Source organism: Onychostoma macrolepis, chromosome 14, assembly GCF_012432095.1.
Source record: "Onychostoma macrolepis isolate SWU-2019 chromosome 14, ASM1243209v1, whole genome shotgun sequence".
In the NCBI taxonomy this organism is placed as follows: Eukaryota; Metazoa; Chordata; class Actinopteri; order Cypriniformes; family Cyprinidae; genus Onychostoma; species Onychostoma macrolepis.
The window spans coordinates 11,955,203-11,981,641 of NC_081168.1; the positions used below are offsets into that span (position 1 = coordinate 11,955,203).

A 26,439-nucleotide genomic window follows, 5' to 3' on the forward strand; every position below is an offset into this window, starting at 1 on the left:
AAAGGCTACTTGTATTTTGCATATGGTGGTGAAGAACGCAAGAGTACAGTGTCTTATTGGACATTTTAGGACTCTGAAGGGTCCTCACAAAAAAAATCCCTTAGTGTGCTCTTGCATTTTTAAAGTACTACTTTAGCTTGAAGTGTCATCTTCTGTTTGAATTCATAATAATTTATAAGGTAGTAAATGAGTAATCAAAGTTTGTTTATTATTATATTATTATTATTACTATTACTTTGTGTTTTCATTAATGATCACGTTGTTGAATCAGGTATTTATTTTATTTTATTTTATCTTAATAAAAAATAATCTGACTCTGAGCTGCTCATGGTGTGGAATGCATCCTAGAATATATTAAATATATATCTCTGTATACATTTGTCTTCCTTCAGTAACTGTATGACTCATTCAGAGTAGCAGGAAATGAGGGTTATCTCCTGCAGTTTTGTACAATTGTTTAATGTTGACTGTCTCCATGTCTAAAAGTTGTGTTTTGCCACTACATAACCTGCTGCATATTTTCATCCATCTAGCTGCAGTGGATTAACTATTAGACACTCTTTTTTTTATTATTTAGTCATTTTGCACACAAGCTGGTGTGTTGCTTTCCCTTCAAATTCTGACTGTGGCAGCCATTTTGTTTCTTGCTGGTAGGCGGCAGGCAATGTGAAGAGTGGCAGCGTGGGGCAGATGGGCCTTGAAAGTCTTGACCTGTAATAGAGCGGACCACAGAGCGTGGCGGAAGCAGACTGACGTCCGTTTTGGGGGGAATTGGGGAGTAATCCGCAGGCACTCAGAACAATAAGCGCCCATGACCAGCATGATGGAGTCGATATCCAGTCCTCTGAGCTCATAAGCCCACAGACGCCAGTCCGCTGTGCACCGGAGCACAGAGTGAATCTCCCAAAGCATACAGGCTGCTCTCTTATTTTGTCTCATACTGATACAGACACATACACAGATACACAACATGGTCACTGAAGGGAGAAGATTTTTACACATTTTGAAACTTATTTGAACAGCCTGAGCATACAAACAAAACCAAGATATGAGAATAAAATATATATATATATATTCAAGTGACACAAGCAAGATTGTTTTTCAGGTTTTGACATGCAGGCTATTCGACTCATTTTGCTCTTGAAAATCAAAAGGCATATTAACTCACCTCAAGCTTTAATCAGCTGACTAGCTGCCCAGACCTACATCCCAAAATATCAAATGTCAAATCCCATGTGGAATGGGTACTATAACTAACGTATGGAAAGAATCAAATGGTATTTCCAAGAAATTAATCCAAACGGTGTTGGTCATGTGACACTAAGAACTTGAGTAAAGGCTTCTGAAAATTCAGCTTTGCATCACATCAATAAATATCAAAAACAGTTACTTTAAATTGTATTAATATTTGGCAATATTACTGTTTTTACAGCATTTTTGATTAAATACATGCACCCTTGGTGAGCATAAGTCTTTTTTCGAAAACATTTAAAAAACCTGTTGTTATATGCTTATCCACCCTAGCTCTCTATAAAAGAAGTAAATATATAGAATGTGAACAAATGGTGGTTTTAAGATCCAATTCACAAAATCGGTCTGAATGATTCATGTTTGAATCATACTGATCCAGTTTTGAAGCAGGCTCAAATAACCCCATTGTTAAAAAAATAACAACAACAAAAAAAAAAAAACAACAACAACAAAAAAAAAAACCTACACTTGACACCTCACTTGTTGAAAACTACAAAACCTATCTCTCTCCTCCCTTTCATAGCAAAATCACTTGAACGCATTTTTTTTTTTCAACCATTGTCTTCCTTTCACAGAACAACTAGTTGGACAATACCCAATCTGGATTTAAAAGTGGTTATTCAACCGAAACCACCTTGCTGTCAGTCACTGAATTACTATGGAGGGCAATAGCATTAGTGCTCATTCTCCTAGATTTATATGCTGCTTTTGACACTGTTAATCATCAAATCCTTCTGTCCACCCTCTCTTCGCAGGGCATCACCGGAACTGCATTCCACTCTTTTGAGCCTTACCTCACAGGTACAGTAGGTCCTGGGTCCAGAGTTGCTTAGGGAGGAGAGGTATCCAAATCACATCAACTGGTCATTGGTGTTCCTCAGGAATCAGTTCTTGGACCCCTCCTCTTCTCTATATACACTGACACATCATATTGGCACATAGTTTTTCCTACCATTGCTATGCTGATGAAACTCACTCTACCGCTCATATCAACCAGATGATCCAATGGCACCTGCATGGATCTCAGCCTGACTGGTGGACATCTCGGCATTGGATGAAAGAGCATCACCTGCAGCTCAACCTGGCAAAAATGGAGCTTCTTATCTTCCCAGCCACCCATCAGTACAGCACCAGTCCTGCTAGGTTCATCAACAATAATCCCATTGAGTTCAGCCAGGAAACTTGGGGTGATTCTTGTTGATCAGCTGACATTTTAAGACCGTTTAGGTTTGCACTGCACAACATTAGAAAGATCAGGCCCTTCCTAACAAAACATGCAACACAGCTTCTCATCCAGGTCCTCGTCGTTTCTAGGCTGGACTATTGGAATGCTCTTCTGACTGAACATCCAACATCTGCAAATGATTTAGAATCCAGCAGCACATTTTGTTTTCAATGAGCCCAAGAGAGTCCATGTCACACTGCTTCTCATTTCTCTGCACTGGCTTCCAGTCATGCTCACATCAAGTTCAAGACATTGGTGCTGGCCTACAGAACAGCCATGGGCTCCGGACCCTCATACCTTCACTCTCTCTTATAAGTCTACATCCCCTCCAGAAGCCTGTGGTCAGTAAATGATTGACGCCTCGTGGTCCCATTGCAGAGAGGCTGAAAACCACTCTCAAGGATGTTTTCTTTCATTATTCCTTGCTGGTGGAGTGACGTACATAACTCCACAATTTCTCAAAATTTTCAAGAAACAATTGAAAATACATCTCTTCCTCTTCCATTTTTCTATGCTCTCATTATCCCTTATTCCCTTCTTGTCCAAACTTTTACTATTTGAACGATGAAAGAAACCTTGCTGGCACTTCTCCTGTTTACTGCTATCATATGTTGAATCGCTTGTTGTTTCGTTTTTCTATTTGGATACATTTATTTGTGCTTTTATGTCTTTTCCACAGAATATTTCCTTTTGTGTTCTACGGTAGAAAGTTGGTCATACTGTAGGAACAGCCAGAAGGTGAGTAAATGATGACAATGAGTTTTCTTTGCCAGGTGCTTACCTGATCTTTGATGAAGCTTTTGAAGGCTTCAATAGGCCGAATCTGTGCTCACCTGTCTAAATATTTCTTATAATGTCCTGCACTTTACAGAGTGTGCCAGACTGGCAAGCAGCTCTAAGTTTGCACAGTTATTAAACTTTTAAAAAGACTGTCATTGAGGATGTTTTATACATGAAGCATTTACAGCTGTAAGCCTCGACCTAGGTATGACACTTATCAGAGAGCATAAATCACTCATTTCAGATTAAGTAATGTGGCACCTGATACTGATGAGCCAGACAGGCCAGCATGACAGCTGCTCTTCCTAACCACAGGGCACCTACTTCCCTTCAAATGTGTAAAGCTGTCTGTAATGACAGGAAAGAAGTGCATTTATTCTGGTAATGTGTGCAAGAAGTGCACTGATGAAAAGATTTCTCTGCTCAGGGTCTGAAACCACACAAAGGGACAAGAGACGGCGAGAGTAAAATAGGTGCTTTTGCCGGAACTATTTGCCCACCGTATCAAACGGCACCAGACAGGTTTTACTCTCTCTGTATAAATTAACCTCCATTGAAAATGAGTTTGCTACTTATGCATGTAGCTATCCAAATTCAATTTTCTGTGGATAATTCTAATGTGGTGCACGCATAGCGAGAATATATTTGCATGCATACACAAGGAGGGGAGAGAAAGACCTGAATTGAGAACTCCAGTCGAGCTTATTACCCTCATGCCAAGAATGTGCCGGCTAGCAATTAATCATATTTTCGCTGCAGGTTAGAATACTGATTTTGATCTTTTGAGTGGGGTGGGGGGACTTTTATTCTCCAAACACAAAATTCCCACTGTCAAGATAATGGCAGAAAATGTAGTACCTACCTGCACCTGTACACATGTCCACATGGTCCCACGACTTCAGTAAGATAAAGGCTAATTGGCTCGTAGTGAACACTGCCTCATTGGCTCCGTGTGACACCAGTGTTACCGGTGGAGGGAAATGAGTGTGAAACAATGATGAACCTGCACTGTTTGTTGGGCTGTGTTAATATTAGACCTCGTATGAAGTGCATGTACATGTGCGAGTGTGTTCGATTCTGGTGTATCATTCAATCAATAGACTGTGATAATCACTGTGACAAGCAGATGGGCTTAGCTGTAATTAAAATGTTCAATTTTAAATGCGATAAGCATTGTGTTTTAATGGAAACTCAGAGAATCTCAGCATTTATAAATGATTCTCTCAGGCAGGATCTAATGTGTTCACATTAGGTCATTATTACAATTACAGTTTCATGTCTAACATGTTCTTTGCACTCGTTAGTTGGTTAGAAGTCTGCTTTACCTACTGTAATTTTCTAAATGTGGATCTTATACCTACCAACTATGCTATTCTGGCAGTATAATTATATGGAGCAAGCTATGCTAATTTACCAAAAGTATTTGATGTACTGTACAATAATGGTAGCATTAGCTTCTATGTATGTTGACGAATAGCCAAAAACAGAATAGTTAGCCTTGTGTAAGACTGAACTTGTGTGTCGTGCTGAAAATCCTTTACTTAATGTGTTGTTCCCACTCAAACGACCTTTTAAAAATCACCGGTATATCTCTTATTATGATATATTATCAGCAAATCTTAGATTCAGTCTTTTTTTCAAGTGAGTGTTAGATCACGGAAAAGCTAATCTAAATATAAAAATAAGGAAGTATGTTAAACATTCAACACTTGCCGATAATAAAAACTTAAATAATCTCTAATATTGGCCAATAACCAATATCGTATCATTGTATGATACATTCCTAAATAGAATCTCAACATGCTTATCAATAATTTGAGTGTGTGATTCCTTTTTTTCCCTCTATTGTGATTCCGGTGTATGCATATTTATGCCAAATCTGTTCAGCAACTGTGTAAGAAGAAATGTGCATAAAAACCACATCAAAGAAGCAAATAAATACACAGTAAAATCGCTCTGGACCTGTTGTACCTATCTTATTTTTAAAAATGTCCAACTGTATATCAGAGTGACCCTTTCAAAACATCACTGAAAACAAACTCAGTAGGCTGGAACAAACCACGCACAATATGCACTTTTTTCTTTCTTTTCTTTTTTCTATTTTCACCTCCTCCATCACTACATACCGAAATCCCTCTCCACATTTCCACAAGCCTTGTACATTTGATCACAACAGAGGGCAGATTGGTCTAAACTTTAGATTTCTCTTTGAAGCCTGCTGATTTGCAGTCTCTACGAGTTCTGGATAAATTATACATGTCTCTATGCTGTCATAATTAAGCTTTAACACACCTTTCATTTTATCTTTTTCAGTTGAAAAGTTGGGCTTGGTTTCTCTTTGTGTCTTTGTCTCTTTATGCAACCTATTTTCAATTCGTCATGTTCTGTTCACTTTTGACTTTCTTTGTGTATTGTTGTGCCTCCCAGCCAAAAAAAAAAAGAAAAGAAAAAAAGTTTTTCATTATGCTCATTAATGAACCATGTATAATTTTACAGAATTAATATTAACCTCTTATACAGGAAAAAGTTTATATTCAAGTGAAATAATATCAACTAAAACCAATTTTCTACTGTTTATCCTTTACATCAGAAGGAGTTAATGAGCTACACCTGTATGTGGAGATCAGGACTCAATATACATTGTAAACCAGCACCACTGTCTTGAATCTATTGCTCAAAGTTGTGAAACCAGGGCGAGTCAAATATCAAATCGAGAAGTCACCCTCTATGAAATTAGCTTGGAATGAAAGTGTTATTGTCCATGACAGGCAATCATGTTTAGCTCTGTGGGAGACTTAGACGGGGATGACTTCAGCTTTGATCGTTTATTTTTTTCTCTCTCTCCTCTTTTTCTTCTTCTTCTTCCTCTTCTTCTTTGACTGTGTACAGCATAAAAGGCAAGCTCTTGTGAGATGGTGTAGGTGGACAGCTTAGCTTTTTTGAAGATCTCTGAGAAAAGGTCTCTCACTTCAGTGCTACAATTTAAAAACTTGCCTTACTGCTCAAGCTAAATAGAGTTCTTAGAAAATGTGCATATAGATGAAATTACAGATTGCAAACAAACTCTGTCGGCTCACATCCAGCTCTTTTAGCACCCCAGACAAACAAACAAAAAAAAAAGTAATTTTATATTAGCTCTTCATTCTTATTATTAAAGCTCCTTGTATCTGAAAGTTTATAAAAGATTAGCACTCAAATGTATAACTTTTCCACACTGGTATAGCACACTAAATTAATATGAATAAGACAATAAGACAACCTGGTAACACTTTAGAATACTGTTCCATCATTAATGAATAACTACACAAGAACACATGAGTAATGCAATATTAGCACTCTAGTAACTACTAGTAACTAGCGAGCAACTCTGATTAATGAATTAGTAAGTAATAGTGCTTAGTCAAATGTGGTAGTTCACTATTAGTTAATCAGTAACTTATTTTTTTCATACCTCCCCAAGAACTACTAAGAACTACTGTATACAGGTTGATAATTAATATGAATAATACATAATGTATAATTCATTCTAAAATAAAGGTCATGGTAACCCACTAGTAATGACTCAAGTATTACCAAATTCTTCAGAAGGAATTACTAATTATTTGGATCAGTATTCTAAAGTGAAGATCATGATAACTCCCTATAATGACTGAAATCATTGTAAGCTTTTGAGGTTTTTGTAAAATATTGAATAGTAATTATTCAGATGTTACTACATCCTTCTAAAGGAATTAGTCATTTTTTGGATCAGTATTCTAAAGTGAAGATCGTGATAACTCCCTAGCAATGACTGAAGTCATTGTAAACTTTTGAGGTTTTTGTAAGGTCCTGGTTAGTAATTCATTTTGCTAGATTTGGTAACTCTTAAATCATTACTACTGGGTTACCATGATCTTCAATTTAGAATACTGATCCAAATAATTAGTAGTTCATGCAGAAGCATGCTTGCAAATAAAAGCTTGGGTTTCAGTGCACTGCATGCATCTTCACAAGGGTTTAATTTTACTGAGCTGATCTGATCTAACTTCACTGTGACATTTGAAAAAAAACAGAGCATATTCAAATTTAGGCTGAACAGAGTCTTAGTTTTAATCCAATAACAGACATTGCTGTGATTTGTGGTTTTTCCATCAAGAGACAACATCTCACCCGACTCGTTGGTTTGAAGAAGGAGGATGTGTATGGAAAAAGGTATGAATATTTGGTTTGGCAGTACTCAAGTTAAGTGCAGATCTATTTGTGAGTCAATCTGCCTACTTTGATCTCCACACAGGCTTACCGTGGGATAACCGATAACTGGCTAGCTCAGGTAAACAAGACCAAGAGATGAGGCAATTGCTGACCAGGCTTGTTTCAGGTCTATCTTTCTCTCTCTTTCCTGACTGTGTGGTCTGTTTAATGGGTATTTGCTTTACACAGCCTGACCTAATATAAAGCAGTGAGGCGTGGAGGTGTGGACTGTGGAGCTGTAGAGCTGAGCTTGGGGAACGACAGGGATTACTGGCCCACTCTGTGTACACCAGCAGCCTTTAGAGGATTAATATAAAAAGCTTCAGTCAAGTTTTCACCAACTCACCCGTGATCAAACATAGTTACATGGGTCAATTTGAGTGCCAGCATGCAAAATGATGTGAACAGATTCTGATCCAGAGATGAAGCAAATCCACTGTGTCTAATTCAATCTAATGTCCTATAAATAAAGCCAGCATTGCAATGTTTATGTTAGTGATTGTCTTTGTTATAGGCTGTAACATCCCAGTAAGCTTTTTGAATGCTTGTTCATCATGCCCTGCTCTTTTATCCGTGAACAACATTCCAATGCAAGTCAGTGAGCTGGACTAGCACGAAACCAGCATAAATCAGTATGGATCAACATGTAAACTCACGCAAACCTATACTATAGCTGCATATATAAAAATACAGTAAAAACTGTAAAATATTACAGCTTAAAATAACTGTTTAATTATTATCAGTCTTTAAATATATTTTGCCTGTGATGGCAGAACTGATTTTCAGCCATCATTATGCCAGTCTTCAGTGTCAAAAGATCCTTCAGAAATCATCCTAATATGCTGATTTGGTGCTTAACAAATATTTATTATCATCAACTGTTGTGCTGCTTAATATGAAATGAAAACTCTGAAGCATTTTCCAGGACTATTTGATGAATGTAAAGTTTAATTATTTGAAAATAATAAATAATTGAAAAAAATAATAAGTTTATTTATTTGAAATAGAACATTTTTGTAGCATTATATATCTTTACTGTCTTTACGGTCACTTTTTATCAGGTTCTTTTTTTTTTTTTTACTTTTAACGATAGAGAATTCTCTTTTGCATTTTTTTTTCTTTATATTTTTCAATTGATTTTTTTGGGGGGGGTTCTATATTTTCTTCCTACTTTCCTCACAGTATAGTGTGTATCATCATTTTGCTGAAATACCATTGAAGCAGCCATTATGATGTTTCATTGCAGGGCTGTGGTATAGCTATTAACGTTCCCAGACTTATGGAAACTGAATGACTGTTCTCATACACTGAATGTCGTTACAAAAACCCATTTAACAGTGATGATACCTTTATACAAAAAGGAAAGCTTTCTAATGGCTGCATAATGAAAAATATCTGAAGAATGACATTTAATGCAACAAACAAAATCTTCCTTCCAATTCTTCACACTATGCCCCATATAAACACTCCTCTTCAGGTTTAAAATCCATTTATCTTCCTGTCCATCTCTTTCATTGTATGGTATTCAATCAGTGAGTTGCAAGCAAGGCCCCCATACCTCTCGTCAGCTGAAGAAATGGAGGACTGGAATTAGGGTTGGATTAGGGTGGTGACTCCTCTGCCAGGGCCGCAAGTGCTTTGATGACACCACGCAATCGTAATGGGCTTTTCACGGTGCGCACACCTAATCATCCATATCAAAACCCTTTCAGAAAGGCAAAATGGAGAGCCAGAGCCTCCCTTATTTATTTGATTTCTTTCACATTAAATTATATGGGATTTAGAAAAGGGATTAAATTTTTACACTTGTAAGAAGCCTTAGCCACTTAATTAAGACAGAAAATAATACTGCAATTATTTTGTCCCTCTACTTCTTGCTTTGTGAGGGCAAATCCATAGTGCCATTGAGCGTTTTGCTAATTAGAACAGAGCTAACTTACACTTTGAATGACAATGGATTCAGAAAATATCTGGAAAAGCAAACACTGAGTTGCAGTGTGGCAAGTATTTATTTATGCATGCTGTCCTTCATTTCTCATTGATACGAAACCAAGATGTATATGGCTTTGAGTACAGTTGAGTATAAATTCTCTGTTCATTGTTATCTATTCATGGTGAGCAAAACAAAAACTAAAGAATGTTGTCTGCCTCTTCAAAAAAAAAAAAAAAAAAAAAAACGTCTGCAATGTTGTCTTAAGTTTCATATAAACAAGCTGTCAGGAGAAATCTGCAGGCAGATGTTCCTGTGGTTGGGGTGGAGTCATTATGCAAATGTAAGAGTGCAGCAGCCAATGGGAGGGCAGGTGGAAGTACAGGTGCTGACTCAACCTCTTCCTCCTTTCTGCTGGACAGAGACTCATCATCCAGATGGACTAATAAAAACTTAGAATGTCCCTTTTTTTTTTTTACTTTTAACGATAGAGAATTCTCTTTTGCATTTTTTTCTTTATATTTTTCAATTGATTTTTTGGGGGTTCTATATTTTCTTCCTACTTTCCTCACAGTATAGTGTGTATCATCATTTTGCTGAAATACCATTGAAGCAGCCATTATGATGTTTCATTGCAGGGCTGTGGTATAGCTATTAACGTTCCCAGACTTATGGAAACTGAATGACTGTTCTCATACACTGAATGTCGTTACAAAAACCCATTTAACAGTGATGATACCTTTATACAAAAAGGAAAGCTTTCTAATGGCTGCATAATGAAAAATATCTGAAGAATGACATTTAATGCAACAAACAAAATCTTCCTTCCAATTCTTCACACTATGCCCCATATAAACACTCCTCTTCAGGTTTAAAATCTATTTCTCCACTTCCATTCCATCCTCTTTAGGTTAAATGTGACATTTGTACTTGAGATTAGTTTTCATTATCACTAAAACAGCGAGAACGTGTACGTACACAAATGGTCAGGCCACAGGGGCAGACAAAGAGGGCATGTGCTTCTCGATAATGACAAGAACACAACAAAGGCCCAGAGTTCTCATGAAAGACCTCCGAAAAGCTCTGCCATGGGCAGTTTAGGGCTTCTGTGTGCTGCAGACTCATTAGAGCTAGTTATTGTTCATTTTCCCTGTTCTCAACAGACATAAAAGAGCCCCGAAAGTGAGAGGTTCAAGCATCAACAGTCTAATTTAATTTAATCAGATAGATTCTTGGGTATTCACAATTACCTTTGACGCTATCTCTTCAGGCACAATATGGATATATGTTCCTTTTAATTTTCTAGCATTTTAATAAATAAGATCAGCCAATTGAAACTTTGTGGATACCCTTGTACTAATTTCCTGGTCCCTCGTGGAAAAAACGCTGGCTGTTTAATTGCAGACTTTAGTAATAAAATCTTCATCTGTGCATCTGATTAAAAATTAATTGCGATTTAAAACATAAACTGACAAGTTGATTGAACCTGAACTTGAAATGCAATTTCTCATGTCCCCTATTGTATTTTCTCACTGGCCTATTCCAAACTAATTATGAGCTCTTTTAAGACACATTTTGTTCCTATCCCTCAGGATAGACGCAAAAAATGAATATGGCTTTTGCTTTACTTAATCCTGAAGAAAGAAGGTATTCTTGAATCAGATCAAGAGTTAACTTACTGTTGTGAAGGCTTGCAGGTTGATGTGAAAGCGTGCAAAGTAATTACTGACAAATCAAATCTCTGGAGTACCAATGAAATTTATGTGATGTTACCACAGATTGACAACAAAGCAAGCTGATGTTCTCAGAAAATGCCCACGTTTGAGGCAAGCTTGTCTAAAGTTATTGTTTATTTAATACAAGACACTGCTGGTCATGTGATCCCTATGACAGCCACCATGGCTTATACAGCATGTTAATAGCTTCTGATACAGGTTTTGGACAAAATAATGTGAACATATGGGAAATAGACCACACTGGTTACACTTTATTTTGATGGTCCCGTTTAGACATTCTGTTGACCAAAAGTAACTTTGCAACTACATGTCAGCTAACTCTAATTAGAGTTTTTGTAGACTGTTAGGTTAGGGTTGGGGTTATGGTTAGTAGAATAATTTGACATGCACTTACAAAGTTACTTTTATTTAGTAGAATGTCTGTTGGGGGACCACAGCTGATGTTGAAGTTGCTCCAACTGTCCACTGTTTTAATCATGACATTAGATGTTTTTTGTTGTTGTTGTTGTTTCGTAGAAACGGGGTCTTCATGGTTAGTGTTTGATGGTGCCTATCGTTCCCTTTCAATTTTCGACCACTTTTCTTCACAGATGAAGCCATGTTTTTTGTACTTACTCATAATTGTCAGGATTGTTGTTTTTAAAACACCAAACAACTGGGCTGTTAAGGTTACTGAAGGTCCTGCTAAAGCACTAAGCACTGCTGAACACAACTTATACTACACACACAGTTTTTTCTTTTTTTTTTTTCTTTCACTGTTGCCTGCACAAATTATATTATATTACCTATTATATTATATAATAACATTTATTATAAAGTAAAAAAAAAATATTCCCTTAAAACACGCACTTCCAGATTCTTGAACAGTTTTTATCCATGTGCCATCAATGAACTCAACTTAAGTAATATTTCTCAGCAGGGACGTGCAGAGAGTTCCTCAGGGGCAGGGGCTCAAATGTCAAAAGTTTGGATACATTACTATTTTATATTTTTGCAAGAGGTCACTTATAGTCATCAAGCCTGCATTTATTTGATCACAATTTTAATATACTTTATTAATTTACTTTATTTACTCAATGCATTTTATGCAATGCTGATTTATTAGCAATGTTGGAAACCTGTGATACTTTTTTCAAGATTCTTTGATTAATAAAAAGTTAAATAAGAACAGCATTTTTTTTTAAATAAAACTTTTGTAACAATATACACTACCGTTCAAAAGCTTGAGGTCAGTACTTTTTTTTTTTTTTGAAAGCGATTCGTTTTTATTCAGCAAGGATTTGTTAAATTGATAGAAACAGTGACAGTTGTAGCATTTGGACCAATCAGACACACAATTTTGCATTTGATTTAACAAATCAATTAGTTATTAGATTAACAAATGGTCACAGACCCCTCACCCAATACACATACCCGGTGCCAGTAGGACTGTCAAGGACTTCAGCCCCCCGTTCCCATGGCAACCCATCAGATAACACTAGTTTTATTGCTCAAAGGAATGCAAATGGCCGAGCAACACTCACTTCATATCCCCTTTAGGAAAAAGAAATGATGCCATAAAATGAACTCTTCTCTAATTAATTCATAGAAAAACCTTTCTTTGAATGAGCACACATATCATTAGGTCATCGTGTATATTATTACTGTTCTTGTATATGTTTTTGTGTATTGTATAATGTTTGATGCATGCTTATGATAGATCACTAGTTAATATCACTCTAACTGTAACATGTTTGGTCTCTATCAATTCGTCTTCGGATGATCTAATTGAGAGTGAATATTACATGCTGATACCTATGCAACATATTAATGTCCTAAGAATCTTTAATAATTTGTATAACAACTTCCAATTCAACCCCTTTGCAAATTGCCATGCTCTCAGACAAAGGGCCATAAACCCCCCAGTATTTCCAAACTCCCGCTTGGAAATTCAGCCTTTCTCATTGGTCAAGCCCATCCTGAGAGGTGTGACTCTTCTCAGGCCTTAAAGGGCTCACGCACAGCTCCACACTCTCTTCTGCAAAAACTCTACTGCCAAATCTCCGGACTGCTGCCCGTGTGGAGAGCCTGAGCCGGTACCGGCGTGCCCGGTGGGCTCCAACATATCTCAGTTTTGAGGTTCTGTTAGATCGTAGAAGGATGTGAGCTAGAAATCTTCTGAAACTTTAAGTTTTGCGCCAGGCCTTGCGGCCTTGACTTTCCATTCAACCAAAGCTCCTCGTACCTCAGAACCAGAATAACCTCTTTGGAATTCATCACTCTTCAACCCGGAAGAACAGACACACGTCAACAGCCGTGGAAGTGCAAGTATGGTATATCTTAAACAGAGATTTAGTATAAGTTATAGACCCCGTTATAAACGGCGCTGATGGTTTTACTCAGGTGGTTAACTGACTCTTTCCATGACTGCATTCTGTTTTCTCTAATGGCTTCATTCATCCACTTTAGCTCCCCTTTTGTATATACGCGTGAGTGTATGTATGTTTGTTTGTTTAGATTAGTTATGTGTGTTAGAGTTTAGTTAATAAAAGTTGTGTGCACAAATTACATGAGTTTCTGGTTCTGCCTTGCAAATTAATGTCCCTTTACGATTTTGACCCTCGCTACATGCTCTAATGCATTAATACTTAAGAAAGTATTTTCTGTGGCCACGAAAATATCCTTTCTTAGAGTTGATATAAACTTACACTGAATGGTCACTGGACGAACAGATCAGTTGATGGCAATTTAATTCTGCTACAGTTATCACTGTCAGCCGATATAAATAATTGTAATTAATCATAATTAATTGTAATTATTTATAAACAATTCCCTTTTAAGCTAATTTGCAACATAGTAAAGATTGATATTGTTAGAAAACATCTCTATTTTGAATAAATGCTGTTCTTTTTAACTTTTTATTTATCAGTGAACCCCAGAAAAGTATCACAGGTTCCAATAAATATATAAATAAATAAAAAAGCAGCACAACTGTTTCCAACATTGATAATAAATCAGCATATTAGAATGATTTCTGAAGGACCATGCACTGAAGAATGGAGTAATGATGCTGAAAATTCAGCTTTGAATCACAAAAATAAATGATATTTTATTAAAATAGTACAAAAGTATATATATAAAAAAAAAAGTCCTTTCACGTCACCATCATTTCGCTAGCCTACACTTCACATAATAGGCCTGTAGGTGACACTTCGGCTTAACTATGATAGTTTCATCAAATAGTGAACGGTGTATGTCATACATAAATATAAGTAAACTGAACAGCCTACTGATTATTGCGACTTTTGGCGCCGCACGGTTTTGTGCAGTGCTTTTGTAGCCATCTATTTTCTCTGCGATGTAATTTGATTTATAAATTTAGACAAATCGCAGATAAAGATCGCTCTACAAATAAGCTCGTCTGTCCCGTGTCATTTTCAACTGATTTATGAATAAGAACGGAAAATAACCACTCCACTTCACATTATTGTCCAACTTCTTGCGGCTTTAGTACTTAAGGGACAGAATCAGTCCAGTGGGATTTTGTGATACTGAGACCTTCAGCTCAAGTGCTTTCAAACAAACATGAGACAGAAGGACAACAATGTTTGTTTATCTACAGCATAACCCCAGCCAAGTAAAAAAATCTGCAAACATCTGCTGTCAGACCAACTCTGTGTTGTGATTCAGTGGGAATAAAAGAGGGGAACTGTGTTTAAGTGAACTTTTCCCCCTTTTTGCTGTTTCCCAAACTATAATTGGCATATTTTGCATCTCAAGGGACACTGATATCCCCAGCATCACCATGCTTATTCATTCAGGATTGGTTTTCCATAGACATGGTGACACTTTTTCCTGACCCGAGCAAAGGATGCTGGGAAATGTGTTTGTGACATGTCTTTCCCACACTGTAAGGTATATCTGGCTCAAAATTCCCTACAGAGAACCTCTTTGTGGAGCTCAGGGGATTTTGTCAGGATATTTTTTCCCTCTTCCTCAACATGTGAGCCTTGGCAGAGATAACATTTCATTTCTAAGAAAGGCTTCATAAATATAAATGTTCACTATACTTAATTCTTGTGTCAGCCAAATGGGCAGATTGACAGTAGAGAGCTGAATGCCTGCAGTGGTTTGTTGTCAAATGATAAGATTAGGTGCTGGAGGTGGGGTGTTCATTTTAGAGCAAATTCTTGCTACTTGCTTCTTGAAACCTGTGTGGGCATTAATCCAAAACTAGAGTGTAAACGAGACCCATTACCCGACCCAAACAACTCCACCAGACTAAACCCAACCCATCTTCCTTTTTTTCCCTTTGAAGGCCCGGGTATAGCTCCTTTTCCACGTTCCACTCCATCTCGCACAAAGCCGTGTATGCACAGCTTTCAAAGTATACCCAACTGCGGATTAGCACAGTTGGACGAGTTCAACACATGCACAGTTTCATCTAGTGGACTTGTTCTATCTTGACATTAACATTGCGTCTGCACTGTTGAATGCACACCGTCCGCATGGACACAAAAACTGTGACATCCCTGATGAGGAAAATTACATGACATGGCCACCGCAGAACACGGATGGCCAAAGTATACTTTGGGCTTAAGAGTGAGTAGACCCAAACAGATGGATTCACCATGCCAGAGTCTATACTCTAAAGATATGATCAGCTTATTCAGCTGGAATTAGTTTCACATGGAGAGGTTGGGTAAAGTAATCATTACCAGAACTTCTCTGTGATTTTTAGTCCCATCTGAATGTACCATCTTAGTAATCATTACAGACAATGTCTGTATCTCTCTCTCTCTCTTTCTCCCACTTCACTTGCTGTCAGCTCTACACTATCCTATCATAATAAAGACAAAAATAAATCTTACAGAAAATAAAAAATAAAAAAAAACCCTCATGTCATGCAAATCCCGTGCGATCAGACCAGCTGTAAATATGTACGTAAATATTCCATAATTTACTGGCACAAAACTTCTCTTAGCTTTTGGTAAGTGCCAATTACCAACAGAATCCAATCAGAATTTAATTAATTTAATTAATAAATCGTTTGATTGGCCCTGACTGATATTATAAGCAACATATTATAAACATATTATAAGAAACGTAATACACACATAAAGCGATGTGGCATGCACACGACGACAGGGAGGGGATGGCGGTGCAGAAATCGAGGTACCCCCCACACTTCTGGTAGTTTTACCGAGATTTATCCTGTAAATCCTTTGCAAATTGGTCATTAATATCACAGATGTCCTGTGTTAAAATTATATTACTCTGTCTACCCTTGTAAAACTAATCCCATCCAAATAGTTGTAAAAAGTTGTAAATAAAACAAACATTACTGAAGTATATTTTATAAGACAATTCTATTACAGTTTTTGTACTTCAGAATTTCGTTAATTTTACTTTTGGTGTTTTTTGTAATTTGCTAGCAATTTCTGAGTAAAAATTGTTTATTATGTATTGTACATGGTTTTTTTTTTCATCACAAAAAAACAGCATGTTTACTTGTTTTTGCAAAACCAGTTGCATTAGAATTACAACATTAAATATTAATATTGATTAATTATTTCATTAAATGCAAACCAAAACCTATAAGAGCTGTTTATGAAGAAAATATAATTCCAACCTGAAAAGTTTGTCTCATAGGCCCTGGGTTGAGTTTTTGCTAGTTTATTCATGTTGTACATTAATGCAAACCCCCAAAGAGCACATAAAAGTACAACTGTGTTTGGTTCACTTTTCAGATTAGATTTGTGCCATAGTCATATCCCAATGTTCGGATACACAGGAAACTTGAGAAAAAATAAGCTCAAAACTCAAATCCTTATGATTTTTTACAAATGAATTTGTGTACTGGTTGTGTAATATCTTGACTACAGATGAGGTTTTGAAATTTGTATGTACTATATATTTGTACATATGTGTGAGTATATGAGTTTGTGTGTGTAAAGCTCACTGCTATGGGACCATTGCTGACTGATCCTCTGACCCTCAAGCCAATCTCCACACCGCCAACAGTGTGCTCAGCTGTTAAATGAGAACAAGCCTGCCAACCTGATAAACTGTAAAAAGCGTCCTCCTCCACCAAATGTGCACACACACACTCTCAAAGCCATCTCTTCTCCATTTTTTCCTGTAGATATGCTTATCTGCGATTCAAAATTATGTTTTACCATTTCATTTTTTAAAGCACTGGCAAGCCATTAACACGAACAGTGACTGAAACATGCAAGGTTTAATTTCAATTTTGGGAACATATGATTGGGAACACACCAATACCCACACGCTACAAGTCACATTCCCTCCCCATTTTTCAGCCACCGAAGCGATGGTTTCTTCCGCTCTCCGTCTCGCATTTAAAAAGCACTGACATTAGCGGAATCGCATTAATGACTCCCCCCTTAATGGCGTGCTAATGATAAATATCTAAATGCTTAATGCTACATGATCGCCTGTGACATTAGCAAAGCCGCAGCTGAAAAGATTTCAGCTCTAATGGAGGATCATTGCCCAGCATGGGAGAGTTTCACTACAGCACGTTGGCTCACTCGTACACACACACTTCGTTAGACACACTCATGCGAGAGAGCATCACTCACATCTACTCACATCACCGTTAATGCGAAGAGGAGATTACAAACGAATAAAACAGCACGTTGGCCTCATCAAGAAGATTCATTTCTTCCTGCTGCTTTGAAGTTTTGATGCCACGACAGACAAGTTGTCTTTTGCTTACAGTGGGCGTAGATTTTAATGTTATTGCAGACACAGTAAAGGGGATTCAAGTTCATGGAAGGAGAATTACGGGGGTGAACCCAAGCCGGTGAGTCATGTCTGGTGTTTTTGAAAGGCAAGCATCAAACATTTCTGGTGTGGTAGCAAAACAGCAGTTCTGCATCTCATTATGAAAAAAAGCTACCTCTCCGAGGCATCCATTTGTACATTTGTCAATTTTCTCTCGCTAATTACAAGAGAACAGACAGAGAAATTGAATGTCGCTGAAAGACACAGAACACAAATCCATTTCCTATCGCCTTTGGCTGCAAGGCCCGTTCACCTCCCATGTTTAGATGAAACCCAAATGGCTAGGAACTTTGCCCTCCGTCTGTGCAGCCTGCGAACAAATGAGAAACCGAGAGAGGTTCTCCTTATAATAGGAAAAGCACTTTGTTTTTCACTGTCGGGAGTGAATCACCACCAAACAGCAGAATACTGCATTTTCATCTGTGCATGTCATAAAGTTCATGCTGTGAGGTGTTTATGAGTAATTTTCGGAGTCAGGCGCGCAGACGTACCCTCGTACACACATGTTCAAACTCCCCGTAGCCTCTGATCGATGCTGTCATTAACCCCACACATTGAGACGAGGACTCTTTCGCTAAAGGCGGTTTGCTAAGCAGCGTGTTGTCTTAAGGGAAGGGAAATCATGAAACCGCCTTGGAGACGATTGTGCCAACAGCATGTTTGTTGAGAGAACACTGCAGCGAGAGATTCCCAATGGAGTGATGGATCATTAGAGAATGTTTTCGGGCCATCTTTCTGCTCTCCTACTCTTTCTAAGTCACTTGTTTTCTGTGCTTTTTTGCTCATGAGTAGTTTAGCAGTTCTACAGAAAGCTACATTCTCAGTTGAAAGTAAAGAGAAAATGTGTTGGCTCAATGTTTAAAATTAATATGAATAAATGAGGGATTCTGACTTGTAGGACATGCAAGGAACAAATAATTAAATGAATAAATCCAAAACAGCTACTTCAACTGCTTCTGCTAGAAATGTTTTAATTTGGTGGATTAAAACCAGGTCTCCGTCACTGGCACCAGTACCGGGAGATCTTTACAGTGTTTCCCCTGGAGAAATTAATAACTGTGGTAAGGGGGAACGTTGCTGTCTTTGAGCAAGTATGGCTGTAGTGGAACATGTAGTAACCTATGCTACAAGATACTGTACAATGTTTAAGGCAAAGTTTAATTTTTAATGAGCACATCTTTATACCACTCTTCTATAATTTTCCTTCTCTCACATTTTTTTGTGGAGGAATATAGCTTTTTATTTATTGGAGGAGCATACAAAGTCAGTTATAGTATATTATATTATCTACTGTACCTTCATTGAAACAGACATGATGTTGTAAAAATCTATATCAAATGTGCATATGTTAATGTATGTGACCCTGGACCACAAAACCAGTTTTAAGTAGTACGGGTGTATTTGTAGCAATAACCAACAATACATTGTATGGGTCAAAATTATAAATCTTTCTTTTATGCCAAAAATCATTAGGATATAAAGTAAAGATCATGTTCCATGAAGATATTTTGTAAATTTCTTATCATAAATATATAAAACATAATTTTTGATTAGTAATATGCATTGCTAAGGTCTTCATTTGGACAACTTTAAAGGCATTTTTTTTTTTTTTTTACACCCTCAGATTCCAGATTTCAAATAGTTTCAAAAAGTATCTCGGCCAAATATTGTCCTATCCTAACAAACCATACATCAATGAAAAGGTTATTTATTCAGCTTTCAGATGATGAATAAATCTCAATTTCAGAAAATTTACCCTTATGACTGGTTTTGTGGTCCAGGGTCACATATATGTATTATATTTATAAAAGTATTAATTTACACTATAGCTTTCAAAAGTTTGGGGTCAGTAAGTTTTGTTTTTTTAAAAGAAATTGATCAGAAGTGACAGTAAAGATTTACATTGTTACAAAAGAGGGGGATCTGAAAGACCATGTGACACATAAAGTTGCTGAAAATTCAGCTTTGCCATCACAGGAATAAATTACATTTAATATTTCAAATAACAGCTGGTATTAAACTGGAAAATAGTTATATTAAACTGTAATAATATTTAGCAAAATGACTGTTTTACTGTATTTTGATCAAATAAATGCAGCCTTGGTAAGGATAAGTGGCTACTTTTAAAAATATTTTACCACAAACGGTAGTGTATTTGTAATACATTATGTACAATACATAAACATGCATGTTAAAAAGGCCTCAAAGTACATACAAAAAAAAGGTCTTAATCACACGTGTAATTTTAAGCCAGGATCTCCAGTTACATAGAAAGTGTTGCTCAGATCTAGGCCACCTTGTCCATGTGTCACTTATAAGAAGCAGGATGACGTTTTCATAAACTTTGACCCCTCCTTCTGTCTGTGCACTGACCTCTGATTGGCTGACGTGCAAGCTTACCTGCTCTTGTCTACGGGGCCACCTGTACGCACAGACGAGTCCATCATCACCACCTGCTCAAAACTTGGACCCAGCTGCCTCATCGCATTAAATCCAGTCACAGAGCTCCATCAGTGGGCAGCTTGGACAGCCTGTGAGGGCAACCCCAAACATGACAGGCCCTTTCTTGACCTCAGTATGGCCCAGCTAAGCATTCATGCTAAAATCCATTCTCCAATTTGTCCTAACTGGTTTTTTGACCCCATGGGAGGCATAGAGTCATGTGATTTAAATAGGTCCCACCATTTCATTAAAAACAAAAAAAAGAATCTGCTGATATGAGATTTACCTTGCACAAGCTCAAAGACATTTGAATATTATATTGTCTCCGGATCACTGCTGGCATCAAAAGAACGAATATCCAATCTATGACATTTCTGTTGATGAAAACCAAATAGTCACTAGCATAATGTCCTTTTTTCACATACCCAGCGGCAGAAATTTTGTTTGCTTATTTTGCTAATATAACACATTTAGGTGTATGAAAATGCTTTCATTTTGGTCTTAGAAAATGCAGCCATCAGAAAAGACTTCAGCATCTTTGCATTCCTTTGCATCAACAGCCAAGTGATTACTAGAAAGGTCTCATATGATTCCTCATTTACAGTGGCAGGGCGAATGTGCAAACATTTATCTGAGTTTACCAAGTCACAGCAAAAGGTCAGAGGAAGTAAATTCAGGCATCTTCATTTGTGTATTTTGTGATTATTATTTGCACCTCTCTCCATCTTTTTTTCTGCATTCACAGTTTATACCAGATCTCACTCAGATATAGAAAGTGAGAATGTTAACACTTTAGATTAGGTTCAAGGTTCAATTCGTTAACATTAGTTAATGAATAAGGTATCATGATGAAAAACATTAATTATTTCTAATTATATCCATATGTATATTTTGAAAAATATTCAATATAAAGATTGTTAAATGGATATTTCCCCTTGAGAAAAACTGTCATTGTTTACTCACCCTCAAGTTGTTCCAAACCTGCACCATTTTCTTTTTTCTTTTTCTTTTTTACTTTGAAGAATGTTAGTAAACAAACAGTTGATGGTAGCCATTGACTTCCACAGTATTCCTCAAAATATCTTCTTTTGTTCTCAACAGAAGAAAGAAACTCATGCATGATAACAAAATTTTCATTTTATTGTGTACTATCCCTTTAATTGTTAATGTATGTTTGTTCATAATACATTACTTTTAATTTACACAATTTGAAATGTTAAAAATCTATTACTATATGTCCAGATTATGACAACACTGGATGAATAAATGTTTTAAAGGTATTTTTTTATATCACTGAGGTTATATTGAAGTTTTAATGCATTATGCCTAATGTATTAACTAACAAATTAAAATGATAATACATATATATATATATATATATATAAAGCACTTTAAAATCATATTTTACTGTGCAAGTAAATAAACTAACAAATAAATAAATAAGACAAGCAGTGCAAAGGCATTAACTCCTGAACTTTGATTAAAGAAGTTGGGGAGACAAAAATCTAATATCTAGAAGATGGTCGTATTTTCGGCCCTTTGGGTATTTGTGGCTGCACTTGTAGTGATAGCTTCAATATTATACACTGTAATTCAGGCGAGGGGGAATAATTGACCTGTCAAATCTGGGATAGAAGGAGTCCCATCACTCAGAGGTGACAGCACAGAACCTGGCTAATAACAACCAGCCTCTAGCAAAGGGAATCTTGTTGTCTCTTAAATTGCTACATTTTCCCCGAAGAACTATTAAAATGTAAGGTGGGATATCTTTTATTTGTTTGTTTACTTTTTACCTCAGATTGTGGCAAATACAATGCACATTTTATTAAGAGAACAAGCCTACCTTTTTCCCCTGAAGTGTCAGTATTCTAGATACTTTTTTTTTTCTTCTAAATATCCATCTAAGGTAGAAAAATTATTTTAATAGACCAAGAAATTGCTTATTGCTGACATTTTTTCAATGCATTGACAGAGACTGAATGTCGCACATGACTAACACATATGAAAGCACACATTTCTAAGTTGTTTATTGTAATAAAGTAAATGTATGAATCTAAAAGCTTATAAAGAGGCTTGAAGCAAGAATTTAATGACACTTTCTCTCATTACCACTCTCACTCTCTCTTTTTGTCTCTCTCTCAAATGCTTTTTCTTTGACTGTACATTAGGCCTGTGACACATGTACTAAAGTACAGTGCAGTTATTGCGAAAGAGCAGGGTAGCTGGCGTTCCTGCAGCACTGTATTCCCTAATCATCCCAGGCTGAGTGATGGCGCATACGGTCTGCTCGGGGCTCAATAAAAGCAGCTGAAATGTATTTCAGTCTCAGGGCCGGAATAATGATCTTGCTTTCGCTTTTGTATGGAGGGGTGCATGAGCAGAGTATGTCATTTTCATCATGCTCATTGTAAATCTGCAGAGGGAAAGGAAAAAGAAGAATAGGCATCCGAATGAAAAAAATGGCAGCAACGACAGGTGACCAACTTGACATTAAGATTATTACTTAGGCTCTCTTTTCAGGTGAGAAAAGAACATTTCTTTCGTGGACTCACTGCTTTTTTAGAGAAATTGATTTTCAGAGGCTCTTTGTTGAATGTAAGATTATTTTAAAATCAATGGCGGAGAACACATTGTGTCATGCACTTCATGGAATGGTGGAGGCATGGCACCCGCAGGCTATTGTTGTGCTTTGTTTTCTTTCTTTGTTGTGGTTTGCTTTGGTCTTAAGTCTCCTGTGGACCTGTTCTTCAGTCATTCAAATCACGTTGCTGACTGAGTTGGGTTATCAAGCATGCACAATCAACGTCTGCCAGCCCACACCAAAATCTTGTTGGGATATCCCAGAAATTATGATTTCTGGCCTGTGACGTTCCAAACCAGACCATGCAAATTTAAAAAAGGCTATTTAGCTGAGCTGCAAATGAAATGAAAATCGGTGGTTATTTACTCCATGTCTTATATCATTCCAAAGCTGTATTAGTTTCATTAGTCTGCTGAACACAAAAGAAAACTTTTTTTAAATGTAGTTTGTCGCTTGCTTCCATAGAGTTACAATAAATGAGAACTGGAGTTTGTAAGCTTCAGAAAGCATAAAAAAGCACCATAAAAGTATAACAGCCTTACAATTGCTTTTTATGAGGAACAGATCGAAATTTGTTATTCAGTGGTACTGAAAACACTGGCTGCTGCTTTGATATTGTTCATTCCAGATCCCAGCAAATACTTTCTGCTAACAGTCTCGAATTTACCACTGCAAAAATCATTATTATGCTTGTTTGATAACCCAGAGTTCAAGCTGTGAATCCTTTAAAAAAAAATTACATCCGCAATAACAGTAAATAATTCAATTCAACAGTAAATAATTCAACTTTTTTTGGAGTAGGCAACTACTTTCTTAATTTCTTAATATTAAGCTAAATGTCACTATTGGTTAGGATTGCATGATCTTTGAATAATATTGGTCTTTAAATGCAAGATATAAAGTGCAGTTCTAATAGTTCCATTTTTGCACAGTCAAATATATACTTAAGTATATGGCACTACTTCTGCATAATTAAAGTGCATTAAGTACAACATTAGTTGTTCCAATTTAGCAGACTTTAAGTATACCAGTTTTGTATACAAAAAATACGATTGCACGGTATTTAAGTACATAAATATGTAAATGTATTTGTAGTATGGTTAGCATAAAATAAATGTATTTCAAATACATTTTAGTATATCTGTTTTTCACTAGGGAAACCTTTTTCAAGTTCCTTTAGAAAAACTGACATGCACATACAAATATGTACTGTATAGACAAAGATATAGATGGAGAGTGTCATTGAAATGCACCATTAAAGCTGTTATTTTCCTTTATGAAGCATTCAGTCACATTTATTAATAGACGTCGTACATGTCTGTGAGTGTTCAAACTCTCTGTGTGCATATTGTATTTTACATGCCTCTTAAGTAAATGACAAGTGTTTATATGTTTTATCAGACCAAAAAAAAAAAATTGCTAGCAATGCCAAGAGGGAGACGATGGCTAACCATATATACACTCAAAATAATTTTTTTGCATGATTTTGAAGATAGGATTAGGTTAGGATTAGATTAGTTTTTTTTTTTTTTTTTTTTTTGATGAATGCCTAAAAATACAAAACTATTTGCCGGTGGTTTAAGAAAATGAACTTAATTGTAGATGTATTGTCTCAAATTTCTAATATTTCATGCAATAATTGCAGCACCTTTTACAGGAAAACAAGATAAAAGTGGTGATTAAGAAAATAATTTTGTGCACTTTGTGTCTAACTGCTTTCTTGGCAAGCACGCCAAATTCATATTAAAGAAATTGTCATGCTGCAATAGCCTGAAATGCCTGGTCATTGCAAGCGATCACATCACAACCTACAACGAGCGATCAATCATTGACTAACCAGCAGAGAACAGGCAGCCACCCTCTCATCCACCCACTCTGAGTTTAAAGGTCAGCCGTGCTCAGCAGAGGACCAGTCAGACGCTGTCAAACACTTTCACTTTGCTGTGATAAGCAGTGGAATTAGCATGCTCGTGTTTGTGTGTAGGTGTATGCATTTCTAATTCAGTGCATGTGTGAAAATGTGTGCGTGTGATTGGTGAGGGGGCAGCTGTCTGAAGTTATTGATGCTGGCAGAAAATGATCAAACTCTTCTTCTCTTGCTCTTGTTCCCTTGCTTTGGCCTGCCACTTCTGATTAGCAGCCGAAGACGCCTTCATCAGGACCTTACATGCACACAAATGCACGCATGCGCGTTTGTCCTCAACAATAACTGTGAGTGACACATTGATGTATTATTTTGTGTTGAGAAAGCTTCATGGACACACATGCATGACTAATGCAGTTCCACCGTCAGCTGTAAAATGACAAACACTTGGAGCAGCAATATTTGTTTAGCACGTTCAGTAATTTGACAGAACTATCATGTACACTTTTATTAATATGTTAACAGCAGCGCAGCACAGATAACGCTGTGCGCTGTGGATTATGTATTTCAGCTTGCCCTAATAAGGGTCATTACACGATAAAGTATTTTCACGGCTGCACAAACCAATTTTCCCTAGCAAAATATTGTCATGTAGTCAGACTTTTGACTGTCAGCATAAGGTTTTGGGCAGTTTGGCCTGTTTATTCTCACCATTTGAACAGAAAAGTTTAACACACTATAATGGTAATTCATATTGTACAATTAAATTTGTGCAACCTTAGTTTTCATATATGTTAGGAGTGGACCTTATATTAAAAATCAACTCAACTCAAACCATAAATAAAAATATATATTTTAAAAAAGTATGTTAAAGTTGAAATATTTATAAGTTATATAAATATTCCTCCACATCCAAAGCTCAAAAGGATTCTGCAAATCCTGCATCTTTCTCAAAATCTCCCACTGCATCAATCTGGTACCTTGTAAACATTACTTTGTTTCCAGACAGACTGTTGCAACATCGTATCAGATTGAAAATGACAATTTCAGCCAGTTCTTGCCATTTTTGTGAACAATATGAATCCGATGGCCCGTGGGTTTGCTGTCTGAGTCTGACACTATATTTGACAGTTCACTTGAAAGAAGATTCAGACAGGCTCTCAGCACATTTTCATGCCACAAGCCACATCTATCCTTTTTTAAACCCCAAAATATGCCTCAGCATTCACTTCACTTGAAGCGGTGTGGTTCTTGTCATCATAGGAGCCAGGCAGGGCTGCTATCTGCCTACCCAGAAGGGTGGACTGGACACTGATGAACATGGAGGGTATTGCTGGTATGCCCTGTTGAATTGGAGCAGTGAGGAGTCGATGGTGAGCCAGGTTGGCATGCTGCAATGGAAGGGTCTGGTGTCTAGTTTCCTTTGCCCAGGTGTCCCCAGTGCTTGGTCTGCACTCAGCCATGTTTAAAGGGAAGTTTTGAGGGCATATGGAGAATCAGTTTGGACCACTGGCAGACCAGCATACCGCCCATTAGACTAATTAGATCAAGATGGAGCGAAAAGGATTTTCCTGTCCTTCCTGTCCTGCATTTTGGAAAGCACGAGTCTTT

General features: G+C 36.9%; 1 long non-coding RNA gene across 1 annotated transcript; it reads left to right on the forward strand.

Moving 5' to 3' along the window:
• The first annotated feature begins 24,908 nt into the window (after positions 1 to 24,908).
• On the forward strand, positions 24,909 to 26,195 carry LOC131553008 (uncharacterized). Its single transcript, XR_009274097.1, has 3 exons — positions 24,909 to 24,944; positions 25,105 to 25,175; positions 26,092 to 26,195. It is a non-coding gene; the product is annotated as an uncharacterized LOC131553008 (long non-coding RNA).
• Positions 26,196 to 26,439: the final 244 nt, after the last annotated feature.